Genomic DNA, 23595 nt, shown 5'->3' on the forward strand with positions numbered 1-23595 from the left:
AATCTACCTCTTGGAGGTGTACAATAAAGTCTTAAAATAAGATGGTAATCTGTGCCTTAAAATGCACCAGTAAAAATGAGTAACAAAAAATTTTTAAAATGAGCTAAATAAAGATAAAACAAAGATTTGCATAATTGCTATGGACTGAGTTGTGTCTCCCTCCTTGTCCCCCAAATTCATATGCTGAAGCTTAACTCCCAATACGATGGTATTCGGAGGTGGGTTGGTTGGGAAGTAGTTAGGTTTAGCTGAGGCCATGAAGATGGGCCCTCATGATGGGATTAGACCTTTAAAGAAGAGACTCCAGAGAGCTTTCCTCAATCCCGCCACCATGGGAGGGCACAGTGAGAAGGGGGCTGTCTGCAAGCCAGGAAGGGGGCTCTGATCAGGTCTAGCCTCTGGTCTGTGGTCTTTCATTATGGCGGCCTGGGCTAGAGAGTAGTGTTGTAATTTTTTATGCCAAGTGATGGTACATGGGGTTCATGACACTATCCTTTTTCACTTTTGTGAGGTTTGAAATATTTTGTGTAATAAGTTTTAGAAACTTGCATTCTGGGGCCCCTGGGTGGCTCAGTGACTGAGCGTCTGCCTTGGGCTCAGGTCATGATCCTGGGGGCCTGGGATGGAGTCTTGCATCAGGCTCGCTGCAGGGAGCCTGCTCCTCCCTCTGCCTGTGTCTCTGCCTCTCTGTGTCTCTCATGAATAAATAAATAAGATCTTAAAAAAAAAACTTGCAATTTGAAATTTCTGCCTTTAGTGTTACTCCAAGAACACTAAGCCTAAGAAGAGCAGACCTGGATTGGACCTCTCTGACTGAGTCACTGGGAGCCTCCTCTGCTCATCCCCTCGGCTCTTCCCCTGAGAACTACCCCCTGCCCGCCCCTCCTTGAGACTTTGAGGAGCCATGTCAGGGCCTGGATGTGGAAAGGATGAGGACTTTTTTAGGAAAAACCATCTGGACACCCCCCTCCCTGGATTCTTCTTCTTTAGGGCCATGGGCAGGGTGACAGATGGGCCTGGGTAGGGAGGGAGTCAAGGGGGGTGGTGGTGGTGGGGTGGGGGGATGGAAGTGGAGGGAGATTTGGAAGGGAAGTGGGGAAGGAGTAACAGAGAGGGGTCGGCTTGGGCGGGACCCCAGAGGGACTCCAGTAAATGATGGAGGTGGCATCTTGCCTGCTGGAATTCCTGCTCCAAACGTGGAGGCGATAAGAGCCATAGTCACTGCTAGTGAGCTGTAAGAGGGATAACCATAGCCGGTGGCCCTCCAATTACTGCTCGCTGTCGGCATCATCTCAAGCTGGACAGCAAAAGGGCAGGTCATCCCAAGCATTTAAAATATTGTCTGATTTCTCTGACCTTCCTGTCTTGTCTTGTACCCAGAGTCCTTTTATTGGTATTTATTCCTTTAGGAGAGGTGATTCATCGTCCTAACCTGTGTTTCTGCTGAAGGAATCCACAACCTTTCCGTCAATAACTTCTGCCTTTTAACTACCTGATCTCAGCCCATTCCAAGGGGTAGAATGTTCCGCAGGAGAGAGCCCAGGGGTCCTCCAGTTCATGGGTGGGAGTTAGATGGCATCTGGTCTGTCACACCCCACCCCAAGTTCAGGGAAGACATGGCCAGGCAATCTGATCCCTCGATATGGCCTCAGCAACATGCCCGTCCTGAGCAGCATGCACCCCTCGGCCACTTGTCACGCTAATCAGCGTGGGCATGCAGTCTGGACCATCTGCTGTCCTAAAACGAGTCCAATCCACTCATCCTAGAATGAAGCAACTGGAGCCAGGGAGTGTCACTTACCAAAGGTTGCCAAAAGGTAAAATATTGAAGTGTTGGGACTCGAGGCCTCTGGTCCTCAGGCTGGGAGAGCACTGAGCCGGGACAGCTCAGAGAAGGCTCAGTGGCATCCACTGCTGCCAGCCCCCACGGGTGACTCGCAGAGGCCCGCAGGTGCCAGGGCTGGAAGTGCTTCCCCTCCTTCTCAACCCTGGCCTGCTTCTGTCACCAGACCTGCTTCTTGGGACAGCAGAAAAGTGATGTTGAGAGCTGTCTCTCCCGGGTGCCAGGCACAGAGGGCACAGCCCCAGCTGGAGGCGGCAGGAGACAGGAAGCTGTCCTACAGCTGTCCTACAGACGGCACCTGACTCATGCCCAGCTCCGTAGAGCCACGGCTCCTCGTTCACGCAACACCGACCCTGCCAGATCACAAGGACTGGCCTGAATGTAGGGCAACGAACCATTTCTCTCAGCCTTTGGCAACTTAGACCTCGGGTCTTATTCATTCTTCAGGGACTATGTGGCTGAGTCTGAGGCTCTGACAAGCCTGTGTTCAGGGGACTTGTCTGATGCTCAGGAAAGACCTCGGAGCTTTGAGGGCCCTGACTGATGAAATCGACTGCTGGTGAGCTGAGTTCCAGCCACCAGGCCTCCAGATCAGGTACCGACGCCGATGCCCTGTGGCCCCCTTAGGAGAAGGAAACGGAGGGACCAGATTCGGCTGAGGGAGCGGCCACCTCAGGCGGCTCTATGATCACATAGGGGAAGATTAGACAAGAGTGTTTACTTTCCTCTGGGCCCTATCGGCATGCTGGAGGTTCCACCCAGGAGGACAAGCAGACTGAGAGTCTTTGGTGGTGGCAGTAACGTTCCCTGCATCCCCGGAGATAACCAGCTTAGCCACCCAGCCTGGTGCCTCGAGTCAACTTGGCAGCACCGCCCTGGTCTTCCTGCCTCGGTCCGCGGCAGCTCCCGAGGTTCTGGAGATGAAGGTGATGGCTCGTTGCTGGTAACTCACAAGTGAAGGATGTGACAAGGAGGTTATGCTGGGTGGCCTGTGGCCTAGACATCTCCTGGCGGGTGCTGGTATGTCCAGGTGTGGAAAGGAGACCAGAGGTGGAAACATGGCCAGTTATGGAATTTGGTTACCTAGGGCTTCTGCAATTGCTCTTCTGTGGTTTGGAATGTTTTTCTCCCAGCCCTTTGCACAGCTGGCTCCTTCTCCCCATTTCGGCCCTTGTGTCCACAGTCCCCTCCTCAGTGAGGCCTTCTGTGGCTGCTCCAGCCTCCCAGGGAAAGAGCCTGAAGACTCTAGTACTCCCTTGAGGAGCTATGGCTAGCAGTGAGTAGTAGAGTCACGATTTGAACCCAGGTCTGCTTTACTGCAAATTCCATGCTCTTGACCACTCTGCTGCCAAATACTGCTGGGCTTGGGGGTCAGAAAACAATGCAGGGGGGGCAATAGGAGGGGAGGGATGGGAAATGGACGGCATAATTTTAGATATGTTAGAGACTCTTCTTTTAGTGAACACTACTTTTTTTTTTTTTTTTTTTTTTTTTTAAGAGGGAGAGAGCGCTCAGGTGAGAGCAGGGGGAGAGGAGCACAGAAGGGGAGGGAGAGAGAGAGATACTCTTAAGTAGAATCCACGCGCAGTGGCATTGCCTGACACAGGGCTTGATCCCACTACCCTGAGATCTTGACCTGAGCCAAAATCAAGAATCAGACGCATAACCAATTATGCCAACCAGGCGCCCTCAGGGAATGCTTCTTGAAGGTACCCTAAGCCAAGTCCATAAAATGCTCGCTGTGTGGAGAGGAGCCTGGTAGGTGGGGACAGAGTGCAGACTGTACCTTGGACACAGTTGACAGGCCCAGGGGAAGGTAGCCTGAAGTCCAGTCCATAATCTGTCACCGAGCCGTGCCCTGGGGAGCTCATCCACTGGAAGGGCCAGCTTTTTCTGAGTGGGCTGACAGTGCCCCTTCTGGTCCAGAAGTGTGACCAGATTATAAAGGAGGCATTCTCCAGGCATCCTAGGAAGAAGATGCCTAATGCTGTGCAGGGGTCCCGGGCGGGCTGTCCCAAAATGTGCCACTTTGGCCTATTGATTATTTTAGTATTTTATTTTAAAAGATTTATTTATTTAGAGTGTGAGCAGGGGGAGGAGCAGAGGGAGAGAGAGGATCTCAAGTAGGCCCCACACTCAGTGAGGAGCTGGACATGAGGCTAGATTTCATGACCCTGAGATCTTGACTTGAGCTGAAACCAAGAGTCAGATGCTTAACCTACTGAGCCACCCAGGCACCCTAGCATATTATTTTAAATAGAAATTACTTAAGAGACAGTCTGTACAAGAAGGACACTCAGATTCTCCTCTGTCCCCATAAAAGCAGAAAAATAAATTTCCCTTGTGAAAGGTACCCTCCCTGCTCTAGGAGACCCTTATCTCCAGAGATGGGAAATTTAGATCCGAGAAGGATATATAGATGATCCTTGTTACTTTTTACTAATTCGCCCCAGTCCAAGCTCTGTTTAGAATTTCTAATCGAGCCTCCCAAGGTTGTTTTCTTTGTCCTGTCTATTCCTCACAGATTTATTGTCTCTTTGTCTAAAAAGTATAAAAACTGCCTGGCATGGTCATTTCTTTGTATCTCAATTTCATAATTTGGCTTCTGAGGGCATGTAATAAAATTTTTGGTTTTTTTCTCCTGTAATCTGTCTCATGTCAATTGAATCTTAGTCCAGCTAGAAGACCTTAAGGGTAGAGAAGAATTTTTCCTTTTCTTCAGTTGCTTTGGGTGGAAAGTTAGGAAGGCTTCCTTGCACAGGTGGCAACTGTGCTCAGTCTCAGTGGATCAGAGGATTTTGCTGAGTGGGCATGGGGAGCAGAGAATGTCACTCAAAGAGGGCAGTCCTGCCATCCCAGTAAGCTCAAGGGATGGTCGGTTGCCTGGCAAGGTGGAATTGCAACAGTCATAGGCCCAACCTGGCACATTATATCAGTCAGAAAGGGCAGCAATAAGCAACATTCAACTTAAAAATAATGTTTCTTGGGTGCCTGGGTGTCTCAGTTGGTTAGCATCTCATCTTCTCTCTTGCTATCTCTGTCTGTCTCTCAAGTAAGTAAGTAAGTAAGTAAATAAATAAGTAAATAAATAAATAAATAAAATCTTTAAAAAATAATTTTAAAAAACCCTGTTTCTTTCTTGGTCTTTTGTCTGTCCATGACAGGTCATGTATATGGGGCTGTGATTGGAGATGTTGCCACTCAGGGATGCAGACAGATGGAGACGTCACCACCTGTAGTGCCACTGGTTGCCATGGTGGGGGCAGGACATGTGCCAGCTTGTACACAGGCCATCATAAAGTTCACCAGGAGTGACATGTGCCTCTACTGCTCAAATTTCATAGGTCTGAACAAGTCACATGGCCACACTGAATTTCAAGGAGTGTAATCCAGCATGCATTTAGAAGGAAGTCTAGAAAAATCCGGAGGACAGCACCAATGATACAAGGGATAATGTGGGAAGGGAAAGCAAAGACCATGTCATGGGTGGGCCCTGAACACCATGTTCAAGAGCGTGGAATGTATCCCTGGAGATGGGGAGCGCTGTGTAGGTGAGTGAGGTGACAGACTGTGGAGCATGAAGGAGGCCAGACCCCAGAGAAGGCTGCAAGAGAAGAAAGAGTTTAAGAGGAAGGGAGTGGATAAGACAGAGCAGGGGGGCTGTGGAGGTGGGTGGGGGAGCGAGCAGACAGGTCTCGGGAGGGGGGCGGTGAGGGAGGGTGCCAGGGAGGAGGGAGAGGGCACAGAGGTCCCAGAGGGCCATTTACCCTGGGAAGTCAGGGTTTCCTCGAGGTGGAAAGACCACCCTCAAATCTAAAAGGTTTTTGCTGGGGGATCCCTGAGTGGCTCAGCGGTTTGGCGCCTGCCTTTGGCCCAGGGCGTGATCCTGGAGTCCCGGGATCGAGTCCCGGGATCGAGTCCTGGGATCGAGTCCTGGGATCGAGTCCCGCATTGGGCTCCCGACATGGAGCCTGCTCCCTCCCCCCCCATAAATAAATAAATAAATCTTTAAAAAAAATAAAAGGTTTTTGCCAACACGAGGGACTAGCCTTACTCTACCGCAAATTTTCACAGTGGAACAGGACCACATTTAAACTGTGGGAAGGCAGATTTAACCTGAATTTTGTAACAACTTCTGTTATCTTCTTGTTCTTGAACTATTTGCCAAGCACTCTGCACAGAAAGGAGTGTGTGTGTAATATTTGGAAATGTTAATCTCCTTCCTGTTCTTACCGCAGCAGGAGAGTAAGCATGACAGCTTTGCTGAGCACTAGAGCTACCCTGCAGAAAACTGGCCCCTTGGCCAGCTCAGTTGGGAGGTGAAGTTCAGTGGGTGCACCCACTGGGGCGGGTGGGCTCAGGGGCAGGTGCGGGGATGGAAAACGGGAAGAAGCTCTCCTGGGTGACACAGGGGTGGTGGCTTCCATGCACGGCCAAAGCTGGCTCTCTCCCACTCAGCTCTGCAGGAAGGGGCAGTAATTGTAGGTAGGTGGGTGCTGAGCATGTGGCCTTCAGAGGAGCTGGTGGGACCCCTGAGGACCGGCCCTTGTCCCTGCCGGGGCCCTGGGAGGGGCACCTGTGTGACCTGCCCAGAGACAGAGGGCATTGGCATGTCACTGTACATAGCTGGGGGAGCTCTGGCTTAAGAGTGACCCTCATGGGGGATCCCTGGGTGGCTCAGCGGTTTGGCGCCTGCCTTTGGCCCAGGGCGCGATCCTGGAGTCCCAGGATCGGGTCCCACGTTGGGCTCCCGGCATGGAGCCTGTCTCTGCCTCTCTCTCTCTCTCTCTGTCTATCATAAATAAATAAATCTTAAAAAAAAAAAAAAAAAGAGTGACCCTCATGTTGTCTGGACCCCAACCTAATTTTTTCCTGGCACCACAGTAGTATGCAAATCTCACTGGGTTCTGTGGAGGAGGAGGAAGAGTGGCCTGGAAGGAAGGGAAGATTGCACGTGAGTTAGAGAAGTGGGAGTATGTGACCTTGCTTACCAAAGGAGAGGGAGGGGGATCCCTGGGTGGCTCAGCAGTTGATGCCTGCCTTCGGCCCGGGGTGTGATCCTGGAGACCCGGGATCGAGTCCCACATCAGGCTCCCTGCATGGAGCCTGCTTCTCCCTCTGCCTGTGTCTCCGCCTCTCTCTCTCTCTCTCTCTCTCTCTCTCTCTCTCTCGTCTCTCTCATGATTAAATAAATTAAAAAAAAAAAAAAAAAGGAGAGGGAGCAGAGCGGAGCATTTAAGAACACAGTGCTGGAGCCGGATGGACTGGGTTCACATCCTAGCTTGGTCTTTAGTAGCTGTGTGAACTTGGACAACTCACTTCCTCTCTCTGGGCCTCGTGTTTACCATATTTATTATTTATTATTTATTTATTTTTTAAAGTAGGCTCTACGCCCATCATGGGGCTCAAACTCAGGACCCTGAGATCAAGAGTCCCTTGCTCTACCTCAGCCAGGTACCCCTCACTATCTTTAAAGAAGGAATAATAGCAGAACCTCATGCATTTGTATGCACAGGGTGCTTCAAATCTTGGTAGGTGCTATGTAAATATTACACAAAGTTGATCATGTAGTTTGGACCTAGATTTATACCTGTTACACTGCTGTACGTGGGAAGCCTGTCTGGGATTTAGGGGTTAAGAAGGAGCTGAGTCTTAGCGCAATGTCATGATTGAGGGGCCATTTGGTTCCATCTCTAGCTTTATAGGTCAAGGCCCAGAGAACAGAAAGGACTAGGCCACGGTCACCTTGGACCAATGCCACTGAATTACAAAGCAACTGGAGCTCAGAGGCATTGTGAGGCCCACGTCTGAGGCCCAAGTCAGCCTCTCACTAGCTGCTCGGTGTTGGGCTCTGTGGGACTATCCAGCCTGGGATGAATGGGAAGCTGCCTGACTGCCCTCTGGTGGGGTCTGCCTGGGGCCTGCTGCCTGGAAGAGAGGCTGTCCTTTCATTCTGACACCAGCTGGCCCTAGGGCCTGGGGAGCTGTGGTTGACTGGGACCTTACCATGGCCCATCCCAAAGCCTGTGAAGATGCGAGTGTGGGGAGCTGCGGTGGGACTCAAGGCTTCACGTTTCTGGGGGCCCAGGCTGGAGACTGAGCCTGGCTTATTTTGCTGAGCACTTCATAACTGCATCGGCAATCACAGCACACCCTCCTTCTTGCTCTTAAAAAACTGGCATGTGTGTGTGTAAATGAGTAAGCATGTGTATGAATGTGGGGTGTGTGGACATTTAAATGCTGAGGTGATATGTGCTCCTGCTCAGCTTATGGTTCTTCCCTGGTTCACCAGAATGTCTTACTCTAGAGGCTAGAAGAGGCTCTCCCCCTTGAGCCACGCTGGCCAGAGCAGAGGTGGTACAGGATGCCTGGACATTATCTGAGGTTGCATTTTCCCTGGCTTTGGCATGCTTTTATTTCTAGCTGTACCTGTGACTTGTCTTTGGAGGATCTACTACTACAGCCCTAGGGTCACAAGGCAGCAATCAGGCGGCCGAGGAGCTTGTGGCAGTGTGAGAGCCCAGCTCCCTGGCCTTGGGTTGGGCAATTTTCAAGGCAGGATTTACTTTCCAGGGTTCCCTCTGGGAGCAGGCTAGAGCTTCCCTCTGCAGGACTTGCGCAGAATCACACCCAGACTTGGCTTGGTCCCTTCCCTATTCTGCTTCCCCTGTCCCTTACTGGTTTCTCGAAGAGCAACTTTGAAATAAACCTCCCCTACATGAAACCTCATCTTTTGGGCTACTTCTGGGGAAGCTGACCTAAGAAGATGTAAGATCGTTTTCTTTTTCAGGCAACCCGAGGGCAGGGATTTCACTTGACTCTTTCATAAGTCCATGGAAGGAGATACGGTTTCTAAAATATTTTATTTATTTATATGAGAGAGAGAGTGTGTGTGTGCACATGCTCAAGCTGGTGGGGGTGGGGAGAGCAGAGGGGAGGGAGGGGGGAGAGAGAATCTGAAGCAGACTCCATGCTCAGCACGGAGCCTGATGCAGGGCTCCATCTCACAACCAAGAGACTGTGAACTGAGCTGAAACCAAGAGTCAGATGCTTAACTTACTGAGCTACCCAGGCACCCTGGGAGATATGGTTTCCATTCTCCACACTCTAATTGTCAAAACAAGGCTAACACATGGATTGGGTATTAGGTTGTAGGCTCACCTTCTGTAACCAAAGCCTAAATAACCGAGGGTTAAATAAAATACAATTTCATCTCTCTCATGTAATAATACTCCAGGTGGTTCCCCAGTGATGGGGGGGGGACCCAAATTCTTTCTCACTGCTTTGCCATCTTCAACATGTGATATTCATCTCTTGGTCTAATGTGGTTGCTCTAGCTCCTGTCATTAAATCTGTATTCCACCTAGCAGGAAGTAGAGAAGGGGAGCAGGATATACCCCATTTCTTAAAGAACATAGCCAGTAATTGTAAATATTATTTCTACTCATAGCTCATTGGCTCTAATGAAGTCACTGGAGTACTTTTAGGTAAAATAGAGGCTAGGAAATATACTCTTTAGCTGAGTGGCCCTAGGCTAGGGGTTTGATTCCTAAGGGAAGAACGAAACAATTAACATCTGTTATGCTCTCCTCATTCAGTGCAGATAAACTGTTACTCTTTGAAGACATAACCACCCCCAGATCTCAGTGGGTCAACACAACTAAGGTTCATTGCTCATTCCCACCTGACACGGGTTAGCAGGGGACTGCTTGTCAGTCACGTGGGGAGAGAAGCTGATGGATGTGCCCTCTTGATGCAAGAGAAATGGATGCACAGCAAATTGGACCCCGATTTGTGAAGGCTTCTACCCGGAAGTGACATCCAGTAACCTCTGTGCAGGTTGCAGGGACCAAAGTAAATTGCATCGTCACAGTAACTTGGGGCAGGGGCTCGAGAGGGGTGGGGAAGCCTGATCCAGCTAGGTTTAGGACAAGTAGTAATGGTCCTCACCTTCATTCATGTGCCTATACTTTACTTTTCTTTGCTTCTCTCTACCCTGCTCCTCAGCCTCTTTTGGCCAGTAGACTCAGATTTGGATGAGATTATATGAGAGGACATACACTAGGCTGTTAATAAGGAGGGAAACCGAAGGCAAAAAACGAAAAGAAAAAAAATCCAAAAGCTATATTTTAAGAAAGCATGTATGTTTATAATCACAATTTTGCATTGATACAAGAGTGTATGTGTATATGTGTATGTGTGTGTTTTTTTGTGTGTGAATTTAATAGAATAATAGAGGAAAGAAATTTGTAAAATATAAATTAATTTACCAAACCCAACCAAATAATAATAAAGCAGTACTATACTAACCATAGCATGTTTAAATTTGGGCACACATAACAAAAAAACCTAAAGTAACCATAACAAGATAAACTAGATTTTTTCCCCCTCCCACTTAAACCAATCTGGGGGTAGGCCATCCACAGCTTCAATGGTTTCCACTTTTTAGGTCACCTCATGGTCCAATACAGTTGCAAGAATTCCAGCCATCACATCTGAAATTGAAGCAGCAGTCAGTTGAGAAGAAGGTGGGGAAGACAAAAGGACTCACATCTCAGGTGACTCAGCTCCTTTATTTATTTATTTTTTTTGACTCAGCTCCTTTATTTTTTTATTTTTTTTTTAAAGATTTTATTTATTTATTCATGATAGTCACACAGAGAGAGACAGAGAGGCAGAGACACAGGCAGAGGGAGAAGCAGGCTCCATGTACCGGGAGCCCGACGTGGGATTCGATCCCGGGTCTCCAGGATCGCGCCCTGGGCCAAATGCAGGCGCCAAACCGCTGCGCCACCCAGGGATCCCGACTCAGCTCCTTTAAAGCAGCCTTCCAAATAACTCTTCTCAATCCATCTGCTTAGATCACAAAGTCACTCAGTTATTTATCTCGACAGGAGGCTTGAACTAGGACCCTGAGATCAAGACCTGAGCTGAGATCAAGAGTCAGATGCTTAACCCACTGTGCCACTTGGGCACCTCTAGTCATCCAATCATAACTAACAGCAAAGGAGGTTGGTAAATGCAGCTTTTTAAAGCTATTGGGCATATTGCCATAAAAGAAAATAAACTCTAATTTTTAAGGAAAGCAAGAGAGTGTATGACTCTGTTGGCAGCTACCAACCCCTGCCTCAGTGGCACAGTTCCCTTCTGAGTAGTGCAGGCATGACTGCTGAGCATGGAGGGGAAGCCAGGAGGAATGGGCCCAAGTGAGAAACCCAGCCAGAATAATCTGACTTTCAAGTCCAGAAAAAAAAACAAGACCAAGTGTTCACTGAAGATATGAAGGCTGAATTGGGGATTGTGTGTACCACATGGCGAAAGTTCCTTTAAAAACTGCTTATCCAGCCAGTTCCTAAATACCACCCCTCCCCCCGCCCCTTACCTCAGCTTCTCCAGTATCTTCTTTGATACACCTCAAATTCTGACCTCCCTGTCCAGCCCTCCTCATTTCTGTTCACATCACTTTTCAACTAGTCAACCATGGACCTAACAAGATCCTGTTCTGAGGAGCTAAACACTTTGTAGTAGGAGGTAGAGAGGAAACATAATGAATATTTCGACTTTACTATTTTTTTTTGTTCTTGATCATCTGAAGGACTGAGGTATCTTGGGGAAGGGAGATCTCCTGTGTCCTCTCAAATTCCAACCAGCAATGCATCTTCCCTGGGGCTGGAGACGGTGTCCTTCTCCTTTGTATCTACAGTCCTCAGCAGTGAATGAAATGTGGAATGAAAAAATGAGAGAAGAGTAAGGAGTAGTCTTCTCTTCCTCTCTCTCCCCCTCTCTTTTACATGTATCAGGGTCACTTTGAAACATGAACGACGTTGGGTATAACTGAGGCACTGTATAGGGATAGAAGTGCCAGGGATCGGACACCACCAGGACCAAAGGGGGTGGGCTAGAGCCAGGTGGGGATGAAAAGAGCCTGGAGTGGAAAATAGGAGGTAACATGGTAGGGAAAGCACCCTCTTCCGTTGCCATCTGCCTCAGATGACTGGAGTTTTCTGCCATTTCTCCCTCCCTCTGTCCTTTGCCCTAATTCTCCATCTTTGGTTATTCAGAAGGCCCAGCAGCTCCCCTCACCCACCCACCCCAACGGATGACTTGGCAATGACCTGTTTGATATGTAAAGTAGGCAGTAGTTTGTCTTTTCCCCTCAACACCTTGGCTGGAATCATTGTGTCTGTCACATTTACAAGTCATTACTGTCATTGTTTTAGGAGTTTCTAGCATTGGCAGAAAAGTTCTGCCTGTCCTTATGGAAATAGCATCCAGGGGGAGAGAATGGTCAGTTACACAAAAATGTAGTAAATGCTAAGAGACAGAAAAGTGGGGGGGGGGGGGGGGGTGTTTGAAGAACATGCATGAGGGAACTTTCCCAGTCTTGAGTACAAGAAGGGCTTTCCAGAAGTGGAGTCTAACGCCCGAAGGGCATGAGTGACAGAAAACCCAGAACAAGAGTGGCTTACACAAGATGGTTTATTTCCCTCCCCTGTGAAAGTCTGGAGGTGAGCATCCAGCAGTGTCATGAAGCTCCACCGTATCAGGGCTCAGGCTCTTTCTGTTCTGTTGTGCCTGCAGGTATGGCCACCATTCCAGGGTCAATTCACAGGTCAAGGTGACCTCCAAGTGTCATGTACCTATTTCACCTGCCAACACAGTACCAGTGAGTGAAAGGATTGCTGAATGAAACTCAAGCTAATCCATCAGTAGTACTAATTTTTTTTTTTTTTTAGAGAGCAAGAATGTGGTAGTGCACACGTGCAGGTGGGGGACAGGCAGAGGGAGAGGGAGAGAGAAAGAATCCTGAGCAGGCTCCACGCCCAGCATGGAGCCAGATGCAGGGCTTGGTCTCAAAACCCTGAGATCATGACCTGAGCTGAAATCAAGAGTCAGATGTTCAACTGTCAGAGCCGCCCAGGAGCCCTCTGTTTTGTCTTTTCTTTTTTTCTTTTTTACTACCAAAGTAACATATGCACAAGATTAAAAATTATATAGCACGAAAGGTTTATGACGCAGCGTTAAGGTCATCCGCCCTGGTCCGCCCCGCCACTCAGAAACAGTTCCAATACGGTTTTCTGAAAGCTGCTATCAACGTGAGCTGCTCTAACATCATGTTCAGAGTGAGATGTTTGCAAAAAGCAACCATGGTATCCCTCAAATAAGTCAGTAGCCGAGGCTGCCTCCCTCATGATCCGCTCTGCGCTCCAGGGGTGAACAGTGAGTGAAGCGTGATCCTCTGGTCCAAGGGTCCTTAATCCACAGGCTACACCTGGCAGCCAGGAAGTGGCCAGAAAGCGGGAGCTCTGCCCTACAGGGGCAGTGGTGGTGCCACCGCCAATCAGGTCCATTCTCTCTAGAATCGGACATAGAAATTTTGAGACTATCTGCTGAAGAGAATTTTGATATCACAAAAGAAAGACCGAGTCAGATACAGGGGGATGAGACTCTGAATGCTGCTGTGCCCGGTGCTCTCGCAGCGCTCTCTGGTCATGCGGCCCAACGACTCCCGCTCTTCAGAAGCTGTTCGGAGTTTTGGTCTCTATCACTAGCAAGGATGGTCTTAATTCAACGCGTGTGAATTCTCCGAAGCCCTCCTCCTGGGGCCCCACTTTTACTAGAGCTGCTGCATGGACCCTGCGGAGGGACAGAACGGGGCTGCCCGGAGAAGAGAGCGCGGGCCAGCTCCGGGGTCCTTCTCCCCGGCCTGCAGCCCCTAGATTCGGGGCAAGGAGGATGTGGAAGGTCTGTCAAGCACTACTCACAGCGCGGGCTGCAGGTGCGGTCCAGGGCCTTGGCAAACCACGCAGAGCTGTTCCGAGGACCTGCCCGGGAGGACACAGGCCCGCGGCCACTCGCGTCCCGGGGCCCAACGGCGTGGGCGGGCGCGGTCTCACCGTCCAGGGCGTTCCCGGGTGCTGGGGTCTCGCTCGCCTCCTCCCGGGCTCCCTGCGGGCGGCTTTGAGCGAAGCCCCCGAGTCGAGCCGCGCGACACCGGACTGCGCCCCTCCCCCCTCCCCCCCCCCCGCGGGGCTCCCGGCGGGGCGTCCGCGCAGGCGCACTCGTCCAGGGGGCACAGTCGGCCCGAGGGCGGCGCCCCTCCCAGAGGCGGGCGGAGGCCTGCGCGGGCGGCGCCGGGGCCAGCGGCTCGCGGGAGGGGCTCGCGGGGACTCCGTCGGGTCGGCCCGGGGGGCCCTGCGGGTGTCCGCGGTGCCGGGGAAGCGCGGGGCAGACGTGCGGGGCCTCCCGGCGAGCTGCGAGGACGGCGGCGCGGCCCCGCTCCCGGCCCGGATGTCGGGGGACGTCACATCCGGCGGAAGGGGCGGGCCAGCGGGCCCCGGAAGTGTGGGCGCGGGCGGTGGTTTAACCCGCGACGGCGGCGGCGGCGGCGGCGGCCGGGGCAGGTGAGCGGACCCGGGAGGGGCGAGGACGGGGAAGGAGGTGGTGCTGGCAGCGGCTCCTGGCGCGCCCCCGCCTGTCCGCCTCGCCTGGGCCGAGGCCGGTGATTGGGCGCGAGGGGCGCGTGACTGCGCCGGCGCCCCTGCCCCTCGCCGCGGGAGGGAGGTCGGCCGGCGCCCCCGCCCCTAGCGCGCTCCCCTCCCTTCCCGCCGCAGGTGGCGCCCGCGGCCCCGCCCCCCGCCGCCCCCCGCCGCCCCCCGCCGCCCCCCGCCCGTACTGGAGCACCCTGCCTCGCAGTCAGAGCCAGTTTGCCCATTGCACAGACCGGGAGGCAGGCCTCGGGGTGGGCGCCGCCTTAGCAGGGGGCACGCAGGGGAGGCCAGTGCAGAGCAGGGTCGCGGTGACTCCCGGCCGCGGCTCCTGCCTGTGCCTGCGCCTGCGCACCTACGGGTCTGTGTACATCTCCGTGCGCTATAGGTCCGGGTCCTCCCGGGTACAGAGGGCAGGGGGGCGTGTGTGGGTCTGCGCATCTCCCATGGGGACCTGCTTCCTCCTCATTGCTTCCCCCACGGCCAATAACGGTGCTTATTTTCCCACTTTGCGCCTGGGAGAAGGAGTTACCCGAGGCTCTGTCGTGAGTCACTGGCACAGATGACCCTACACCTTGCAGTTTCGGTCCCCAAGGCTGTGCTGTCTCAGTACAGGGTCTGGCCTCACCCACCCTGGAAATGTATTCCTTTGGCCCAGGACACTTCATAGACTCCCTTCCCTTCACTCTAGCAGCGTCTCAGTAATCCTGTTGCTGACTCAAGGCTTTTCCACTTCTTTCATTGGCTCCTCGCCTCTTTTCCAGGAGTCTTGTTTACTGCCAGTGCACCCAAGTTGCTGCCACCTGACTCTCAGGACTGTATAGAGGCCCTAGAGCCGAAGGTTTCAATGACAGGGATTTGGGGAGGAAGGACTTCCTTTGCCTGCCTGTCGTGCAAAGCTACAGCCTTGCCCAGGCCTGGACCTTGTGGTTCTGGGTGGGAGGAAGGGCCTGGGTGAACCTTGGCTGCTGAAGTGAGAGTCTTTGTTCCTGGTGGTCATGGTGCCCAGAAAGGCTTTTTTCCCTCGATCATCTCGGAAACTGGCTTGGTGCCTTTGGGTAGAAATTTCATTTTGGATTTCTTTATCTGGACAGCTTCTGCTGGCTGGTTTTTAGGTGGTACTAGCTCTGGTATCTCGCTTGACTGCCATGTGCTTTTGGCACTGTTCTAGGGGCTTTGGGAACACAATGAGTTCTGAGAATACTTCAGGGTAGGTGGTGATCCCATTTTACAGGAAAGCGAGTTGCAGAGATGTTATATAATGGTCACCCAGCCAGGAAGCACTGAGTTGGGATTTTTAACCTGTTAGTCTCATTTCAAAGCTAATGTTCTTGCTGGACCTTAAGAATCATCAGTGATGCTTAGGGGAGCCTGGGTGACTCGAGCGTTTACCTCTTGGCTTCAGCTCCGGTCATGGTCTTGGGGCCCTGGAATGGAGCCCCGTGTTGGGCACTGCACTCAGGGAGTCTGCTTGAGGATTCACTCTCTTCCCCCTCTGCTCCTCCTCTTGCTCACTCTCTTTCTCTAAAATAAATAAATACTTTTTTTTTTTAATCATCTGTGACGCTTATTAAAAATATGAAGCCAAACCTCTGGAGATTGTCTGGAGCAGCGGTCCCAGGAATCAAGATTTTTCACATATGCACTGAGAGATTCGTTTTGAAAGTCAAATTTGGGAAGCACCAGTTTAAGGAGTTTGTAGATTTTCTATACTGGAAACTGAGATTGTCTCTAAGGAATCTCTTTTGCCTTCTACTTATTGCTGTGAAATCTGCTAATCTGGCGTGAATCTGCCATCGAAAGGGCATTGGCCTAATGAAATGTGAATTATTTCCGAATACTTTGGGCCAGTACCAGTCAGCTTTATCCAGGCTGACATAATCATTGAAAATCTCGTTGTAATCCCACTGGATCTCTGTTGTTCCAAAATCCTGTTAGTTTCTGCTCAGAGTCTAGAGTTTTCTTAAGGTTCCGGTTTGTTCCTGGATAGTTGCCCTATAACTCAGAGATCTCTGTAATGGCAATGCCTTTGAGGATTTGGGTGCTTTAAAAGGCATGTATACTTAGCTGGTGCTCCCTCTACTGCATCTCTCTTCCCCTTCGCTGGTTTCTGTGAGAGACTTAAGCAAAGACCAAACAGGTTCGTCATGATTTTGCTGGTACTGACAAGTGACAGTGGCAAAGGCAGACGGGGCTGGGGCTTAGGATGGGCTGGAGAAGAGAGAGAAGGGGAGACTCAACCATAAACACATCAAACAGAAAGCCCAGATCAGGTATGCCTAGCATCGAAGACATTTAATGTATCTACTCTCCCCTTGGCTGGATTACAAGTAGTAGAAGATGCAAAGTCAGCATTATACTATTACTTTATTTTCTTTCTGTCCAGTAAACACTGATTTCTCACTTAATTTCTTTGTAAACAGAGGATGTACTTTGTATGTGAAATGTTTTAATGGACTGAGACTTGCTTTAATGCCCAGGATAGGGTCTTCCCTGGTAAATGCTCTGTAAACACTTGGGAAAAACATGTTTTCTGCTTCGTTGAGTGGAGTATTGGATCAATATCTGTTAAGTTGGTTGGTAGCGCTGTTCAAGTCATAACTTCTTACTGCTTTTCTGTCAGCTTGTTCTATCAGTGAAAAAGGGTCATTGAAACTTAACGACTATAATGGTTGATCTATCCGTTTTTCCTTGTAATTTTATCAGTTTTTGCTTCATGTATTTTGAAGCTCTGTTATTAAGTACATAAACACTTTGGATGTTATTTGTTTGATGAATTGACCCTTTCAATCCCTGGTAATAGTCTTTGTTCTGAATCTACTTTGTCTCCTATTAAAATAGCCAATCCAGCTTTTAAAAAATTACTGGATTGGTATACAATATATAATACAGAACTACAACTCAAAAAAAAAGTGATCTGAATAAAATAGGCAAAGGACTTGAATAGATGTTTCTCTGAAGAAGATAGACAAATGACCAATAAGTATATGAAGATATTCAACATCACTAGTCATTAGGGAAATGTGAATCAAAATGACAATGAGATACCACCTCACAGCCCTTTAGATGGCTGTTAAAAAAACCAGAAGTATGGGATCCCTGGGTGGCTCAGCCGTTTAGCGCCTGCCTTTGACCCAGGGCATGATCCTGGAGTCCTGGGATTGAGTCCCACGTTGGGCTCCCTGCATGGAGCCTGCTTCTCCCTCTGCCTGGGTCTCTGCCTCTCTCTCTTTCTCTTTCTGTGTGTCTCTCATGAATAAATAAATAAAATCTTAAAACAAAACAGAAGTGTTGGCAAGAGGATGTAGAGAGATTGGAACCCTCATTATTGCTGGTGGGAATGTCAGATGCACAGCCACCGTGGAAAACAGTATGGCAATTTTCTCAAACAAATATACAGTTATCATATGATTCAGCCATTCCAATTATGGGTATATCCCCTAAAGAAGTATAAGCAGAGACTCAACCAATATATTTGTACACTGGTGTTTATGGCAGCATTATTCACAATAGCCCAAAGGTGGAAGCAACCCAGGTGTCCATTGATATATGAATGGATAAACAATGTGGTACATCTATAGAACATTGTGTATCTTTAAAAAGGAAGGAAATTTTGACTCATGCTACAACATGGCTGAAACTGGAAGAAATATACTAAATGAAACAAGCCAGGGACAAAGGGACAAATATCGCATGATTCCTCTTATATAATATTCCTAGACTAGTTAAATTGATAGAGTCAGAAAGAAGAATGGTGGTTGCCAGGGGCCGAAGAGGGAAGAATGGGGAATTAGTGTTTAATGGGTGTAGAGTTTCAGTTTGGGATGTTAAAACAATTCTGGAGGTGGATGGTGATGATGGTTGAATAACAGTGTGAATATACTTAATGCCATAAAACTGTACAATTAAAAATGGTTCAAACGGTAAATTTTATGTTATATATGTTTTACCATGATTTAAAAATGGATAGTGTTTAAAGATCAACATTTGCTTTGTGTATTTCTTGATATTCTTTTAAGTTATGTGTCTTTAAAATGAGTTCTTGTAGGAAACATATAGAGAGGTTTTGCATTTTGTAAAATTGAATTTTACAGTCTCTGCCTTTTAATTGGTATGTTTAGTACATTTACATTTAATATGATTATTTTTTTAATTTTTATTTATTTATGAGAGAGAGAGAGAGAGAGAGAGAGAGAGAGAGAACACAGGCAGAGGGAGAAGCAGGCTCCATGCACCGGGAGTCCGATGCGGGACTCGATCCCGGGTCTCCAGAATCGCGCCCTGGGCCAAAGGCAGGTGCCAAACCGCTGCGCCACCCAGGGATCCCTAATATGATTATTAATGTAGTTAGGCATAACTATTATCTTGCTGTTTGTTTTCAATTTATCCAATAATCTTTCTTCCTATTTCCTTTTTTTTTTCTTTTTTCTTCTGATCTCTTTGGGGTTGAGTAATTTTTATGATTTCATTTTGTTTCCTATGCTAGTTTATTAGCTATAACTGTTTTTTGTTTGTTTTTTTAGCAATTTACTAAAGATTCATAGATGCATCTTTATTTAGCTTGTCACAATCTATCATCAAGTGATATTATACCACTTTAAATCTAGTATAAGAACCTTACAATATGTACATTTATTTCTTCCCTCCTGGACTTTGTACTGTTGTTGTCACACATTTCACTTCTACATATACTATAAATCCCACAATTCATTGTTAATATTGACATGTAAACAGTCAATTTGTAAAGAGAAAAAAAGAAAAGATATTTTATATTTATTTACACGTTTTTCATTTCTGGTGTTCTTCATTCCTCTGTGTAGATCCATTTTGTTTCACATTCTTTCTTACTTGAGGACTTCCTTTAATTCTTTCAGAATTTGGGGGTCTAAGAAAGTCTTTATTTTGCTTTTGTTATTGAGAAGTACTTTTCCTGGGTATAGAATTCTAGGTTGACTCTTAATTTCAACATTTTAGTATGTGGGTCCGGTGTTTCCTGGTTTGCATGGTTGCATATGCATAATCAGTTGTCCTTATTTTTTGTTCTTCCATTTCTAGTATGCCCCCTTTCCTTCTGCTCTTTCTTTTTCTTTCTTTCTCTCTTTCTTTTTTTCCCTAAGACTTTATTTATTTATTCATGAGAGATACAGAGAAAGAGAGGCAGAGACATTGGCAGAGGGAGAGGCAGGTTCCTCACAGGGAGCCCCATTTAGGACTTGATCCCAAGACCCCAGGATCAATCACACCCTAAGCCAAAGGCAGATGCTCAACCACTGAGCCACCCAGGAGGAGTCCCCCTTCTGCTTTTCTTTTATCACTGGTTTTAGACCATGTAATAATCGTTATCATGTGCCTTGGTGTAGTTTTCTTCATGTTTATTGTGCTTAGGTTAGTTGAGTTTTTTTTGGATCTGTGGGGTTATAGCTTACATCAAATTGGGAAAATTTTCAGCCCGTTAATTCTTCAGATAGTTTCTCTCTTGTTCTTTCTCTCTCTTCTTTGGGGACTCCAATTACAAGTATATTAGAATACCTGAAATTGTTCCACAGCTCTCTGATACTTCATTCATTTTCTCCCCCAGTCTTTCTGTTTTTCTCTCTGTGATTTGTTTTGGATCATTTGTACTGTTTTATCTTCAAGTTCACCTATCTTTTTTTCTGTAGTACCCAATCTATTGTTACTACCATCTAGTATGCTTTCTATCTTGGCATTATTGTTTGTATCTCTGCAAGTTTGATTTACATCTTTTTTATATTTTTCTATATGTCTCTACTTAACATGCTCAGTTTTTCCTTTAGCTTCTTGGACATATGGAATATTGTTGTAGTGACTATTTTAATACCCTTTTAGGCTAACTCTGTTATCTGTATTTCTGAGTCTGTATCTGTTGATTGATTTTTCCTTCATTATGGATTCCATTTTCTTGGTTCTTTGTATGTCTGGTAATTTTTTATTGATGTCCGGTGCAAATTTTACCCCATTGGGAGCTGAATATTTTTGTATTTCTGCAAATATTCTTCGTGTTATTTTGAGACACTGTTAAGTTACTTAGAAACAGTTTCATCCTTTAAAAGCTTGCTCTTAGTTTTCGTTACTTGAAATCAGAACAATCTTTAAACCAGGGTTAATTTCCCCACTAACAAGGCAGTACCTTCTTCAGTGCTCCATGGATGCCATGTGGATTACTAAGTTTTTTTGACTCTAGCCGAGACACAAATTATTTTTGGCTCAATTTGAGTTCCAAGGATTGTTCCCTCTAATCCTGATCCGTACTGTCAGCACTTAGCTGAAAAATGGAGGGGGACCCTTTGCAGATTTCCAGAGTTCTTTCTGTGTGTCGCTATCTCCTCTCTGGTTTTAGGCCCTGTAAAGTCTGGCTGCCTTGGCCTCCCAGGACTCCCAACTTCCTTTCCCCAACCTGAGGAGCCTGTTGGGCTCTGAGACTGTCAGGCTTTGCCTAGGCACTCTGTCATTGTATCATGTCCTGGAACCTCTTTCTAGGAAGTGAGCTAGGGGCAGTTGTTTGTTCTCCCCTCTCAGAAATCACTTTTCTACACTGGCTGATGTCCACTCTCTGGAAACTGTTGTTCTACTTATTTTGTCTAGTTTTTCAGTTGGTTGAGGCAGAAGAATCTAGTTCCTATTCCTCTGTGTTGGCCCAGAGTGTATGTCCTTGTCCGGTCAGCACTCATTGAGTGCCCTATGTGTGCCAGGCATTGACCTAGTACTGGGATGCAGACCTGAGCGACCCCATGGGCTGTGCCCTTGGGGAGCTCACAGTCTGGCTGGAGAAACATGCTGATTCCTATATCATAAATGCTGGGTGGTACTTACAGAACACCGTGAGAGGGTAGGTTGAAGTCTTTGGGAGAACGATCTGAGATTTGAGGGACGGGCAGGCATTTTCAAGCTAGAGAAGGCATAGGAAAGGGTATTCCTGGCAGAGGGAACAGTAGGAGCAGAGGCTGGGTGGCAGGCTGGGAACTCCTGTGGGCAGGATCTGTGTCATACTGATCTTTATATAGGTGCAGAATATTTATCAAGTGATTGGAAGCATGCTGCTTGTTCTGGGAATAGTAGATAGAACAGAGTTGGGGTGGGGTGAGCAGTCCATGAGGGAGTGGAGGGAGATCTAGCTGAAAACAAGATTTGGGGTCAGCTGATACAGGACCTGGGATGCCAAGCCAAGGAACACAAGGTTTTGAATGTAATACCAAAGCCCTGGGGAGTTAAGGAAGGTTCTAAGCAGGGATGTGGGAGCTCTGATTGACTGTGTTCTCTAGCGGTTACTGAGGTATGGGGGAGAGGGATGGAGAGGGTAGAGTCTGTAAGAACCAGGAGGGCAGCTGCTGGAGAGGCTGGCTCGGAGTACGCCTTTTGCTGGAGGATGAAAATGAGTCCAGAGCCCCATGCAACCGCTGATATGGTGTCGCCTGTTTGATAATGGTTTTGTGTGTTTGATAATGGCCTTCATGGATCCCTGCCTGAGTCAAGAGCAGATATGAGGAGGCTCTGGACTAGTTTCTCTTTTTCTGTGGCTCCACTATTGCCCTCAGCACACCTGCCTGCTCGGGGACCTAGAAGTTCATAGCATTAGGTGTCACTGGCAAGGGTAGGGTCTATGGGTGCTCCCCCCCCCCCCAAGCCTTCTACCAGCCTAGGATGATGCCAACTCAGTGAAAACAATGGTCTCCAACGTCTTGGCCTTTGAACAGACAGACCTTGAGTAACCTGATACAGACCCTGGATATTTGCCGTAACCTTAATCCTGATCCTTCCTAAAGGGATGTTGAATCTGCTAGCTCAGCTTGCCCTGCATAGGTTAGGAAGTGGGGCGGGGGGGAGCGGGGTTGACAGCTGCAGGCAGATCCTTTCTGAGTCATCTGAACGGTTGGAGCAAGGAGAAACACATGGCCATGGGGTGTGGAGTAGCTTAGGATGGTTCTTTCTTTCTTTCTTTCTTTCTTTCTTTCTTTCTTTCTTTCTTTCTTTCTTTCTTTCTTTCTTTTCTTTCTTTCTTCTCTCTCTTTCTTTCTTTCTTTCTTTCTTTCTTTCTTTCTTTCTTTCTTTCTTTCTTTCTCCCTTTCTCCCTTTCTTTTTTCTTTTCTTTTCTTTCTGATTTTATTTGTTTATTTGAGAGAGACAGAGCATAAGTAGTGGAAAGGGAGAAGCAGGCTGCCCATCAAGCCTGATGCGGGGCTCCATCCCAGGACCCTGGGATCATGACCTGAGCTGAAGGCAGCCGCTTAACTGAGCCACCCAGGCACCCCTGGAGGGTTTTCTTTTCACTGAGCCATGGGCCATGGGCCATAGGACAAAGAAGCTTTGCAAAGTGTCAGGGTTGTGTTTTACTGTCAGGAGGTTTCAAGAATGGGCTACTTATTAAATAACCTGTTTCTTGGCCAGCGTATTGATTGAATTGGGACGTTACTGATCTGAGTTACATCCAGCCACTGGATTTATGTGGCACCGTTGATTGATGCTGTCTCTGGAGGAATTTTCAGTTCTCTTTCCTCAGCATCTACAGAGGGTATATGGGTCAGGTGGGAGCTCAGCCATGGAATAAAAATCCTGACCATTTGTTGAGCCTGGCCTGCGAACTGGACATTAGACCTCCTAGGCACTGATTCATTTCATCCTTGTAAAAGGGCCTGAATTAGAGAAGAAATCAGGATACAGAGAGATGGAGTAGCCTGCCGAAGCTCCCCAGCCAGTAATGACTGAGGGCATAGGGCCCTCTGTCTTCCAGAGCCGTTAGCCACTAGGCCTTCCTTGCAGAGCTGGAGCCTTAAGGAGGGGCTGCTCCTGGTGCCCTTGGGAGATCTGGGACCCTGGGGCACTGTATGGCCAGGCCCTATTCTTTAGAAGTCTGATGGAAAATGTCAGGAATATGGACCATGTACTAAGTTTGTACCCAGAGCTGGGTACTGTGTCAACCTGGGCACACACTTGACCAAGAGGCAGCATAGTACAGTGGGGAGTACGGGCCCCAAAGCCAGGCTACCGCAGTGAAATTCAGACTCTGCCATTTCCTCACTGTGAGACTGGGATCAGGCACGAGACTTCTCTTTGACTCAGGTTTCTTGTCTGTAAAATGAGGGAAGCCAAAGGACACATAGCTGGGAGGGCTCCTTGTGAGGATCCTACGAGCTGCTGCAGACAGGGCGCCTAGGATGCCGCTCTTTACACTGTAAGTGCCCTGAACCTTATGTGTGGTGACCATCATTGTTTCTCTTTTACTGGTGACACAGTGAGGCTTGGAGAGAG

General features: G+C 48.4%; 2 protein-coding genes across 5 annotated transcripts in view; one reads left to right on the top strand and one right to left on the bottom strand.

The window, feature by feature from the left end:
* The window catches only part of LOC483802 (pepsin F-like), a 30203-nt gene extending 16084 nt beyond the window's left edge, over positions 1-14119 (bottom strand). The window contains exons 1-2 of one of the 3 annotated variants that reach the window (XM_038564417.1): positions 13609-14119; positions 12313-12492 (exon numbers count right to left, since the gene is read on the bottom strand). The gene's annotated coding sequence lies outside the window, so the exon portion shown is untranslated. Of the gene's footprint in view, positions 1-1801; positions 3198-12312; positions 12493-13608 lie in introns of those variants that run through there. The other 2 variants (XM_038564418.1, XM_038564419.1) reach the window with 2 other exon arrangements.
* Positions 14118-23595, top strand: part of VPS37C (VPS37C subunit of ESCRT-I) — a 28768-nt gene continuing 19290 nt past the window's right edge. Inside the window, exon 1 of one of the 2 annotated variants that reach the window (XM_038564422.1) lies at positions 14118-14247. The gene's annotated coding sequence lies outside the window, so the exon portion shown is untranslated. The remainder of the gene's footprint in view (positions 14248-23595) is intronic. The other variant, XM_038564421.1, reaches the window with a different exon arrangement.

Source organism: Canis lupus, chromosome 18, assembly GCF_011100685.1.
Source record: "Canis lupus familiaris isolate Mischka breed German Shepherd chromosome 18, alternate assembly UU_Cfam_GSD_1.0, whole genome shotgun sequence".
Taxonomy (NCBI): domain Eukaryota; kingdom Metazoa; phylum Chordata; class Mammalia; order Carnivora; family Canidae; genus Canis; species Canis lupus.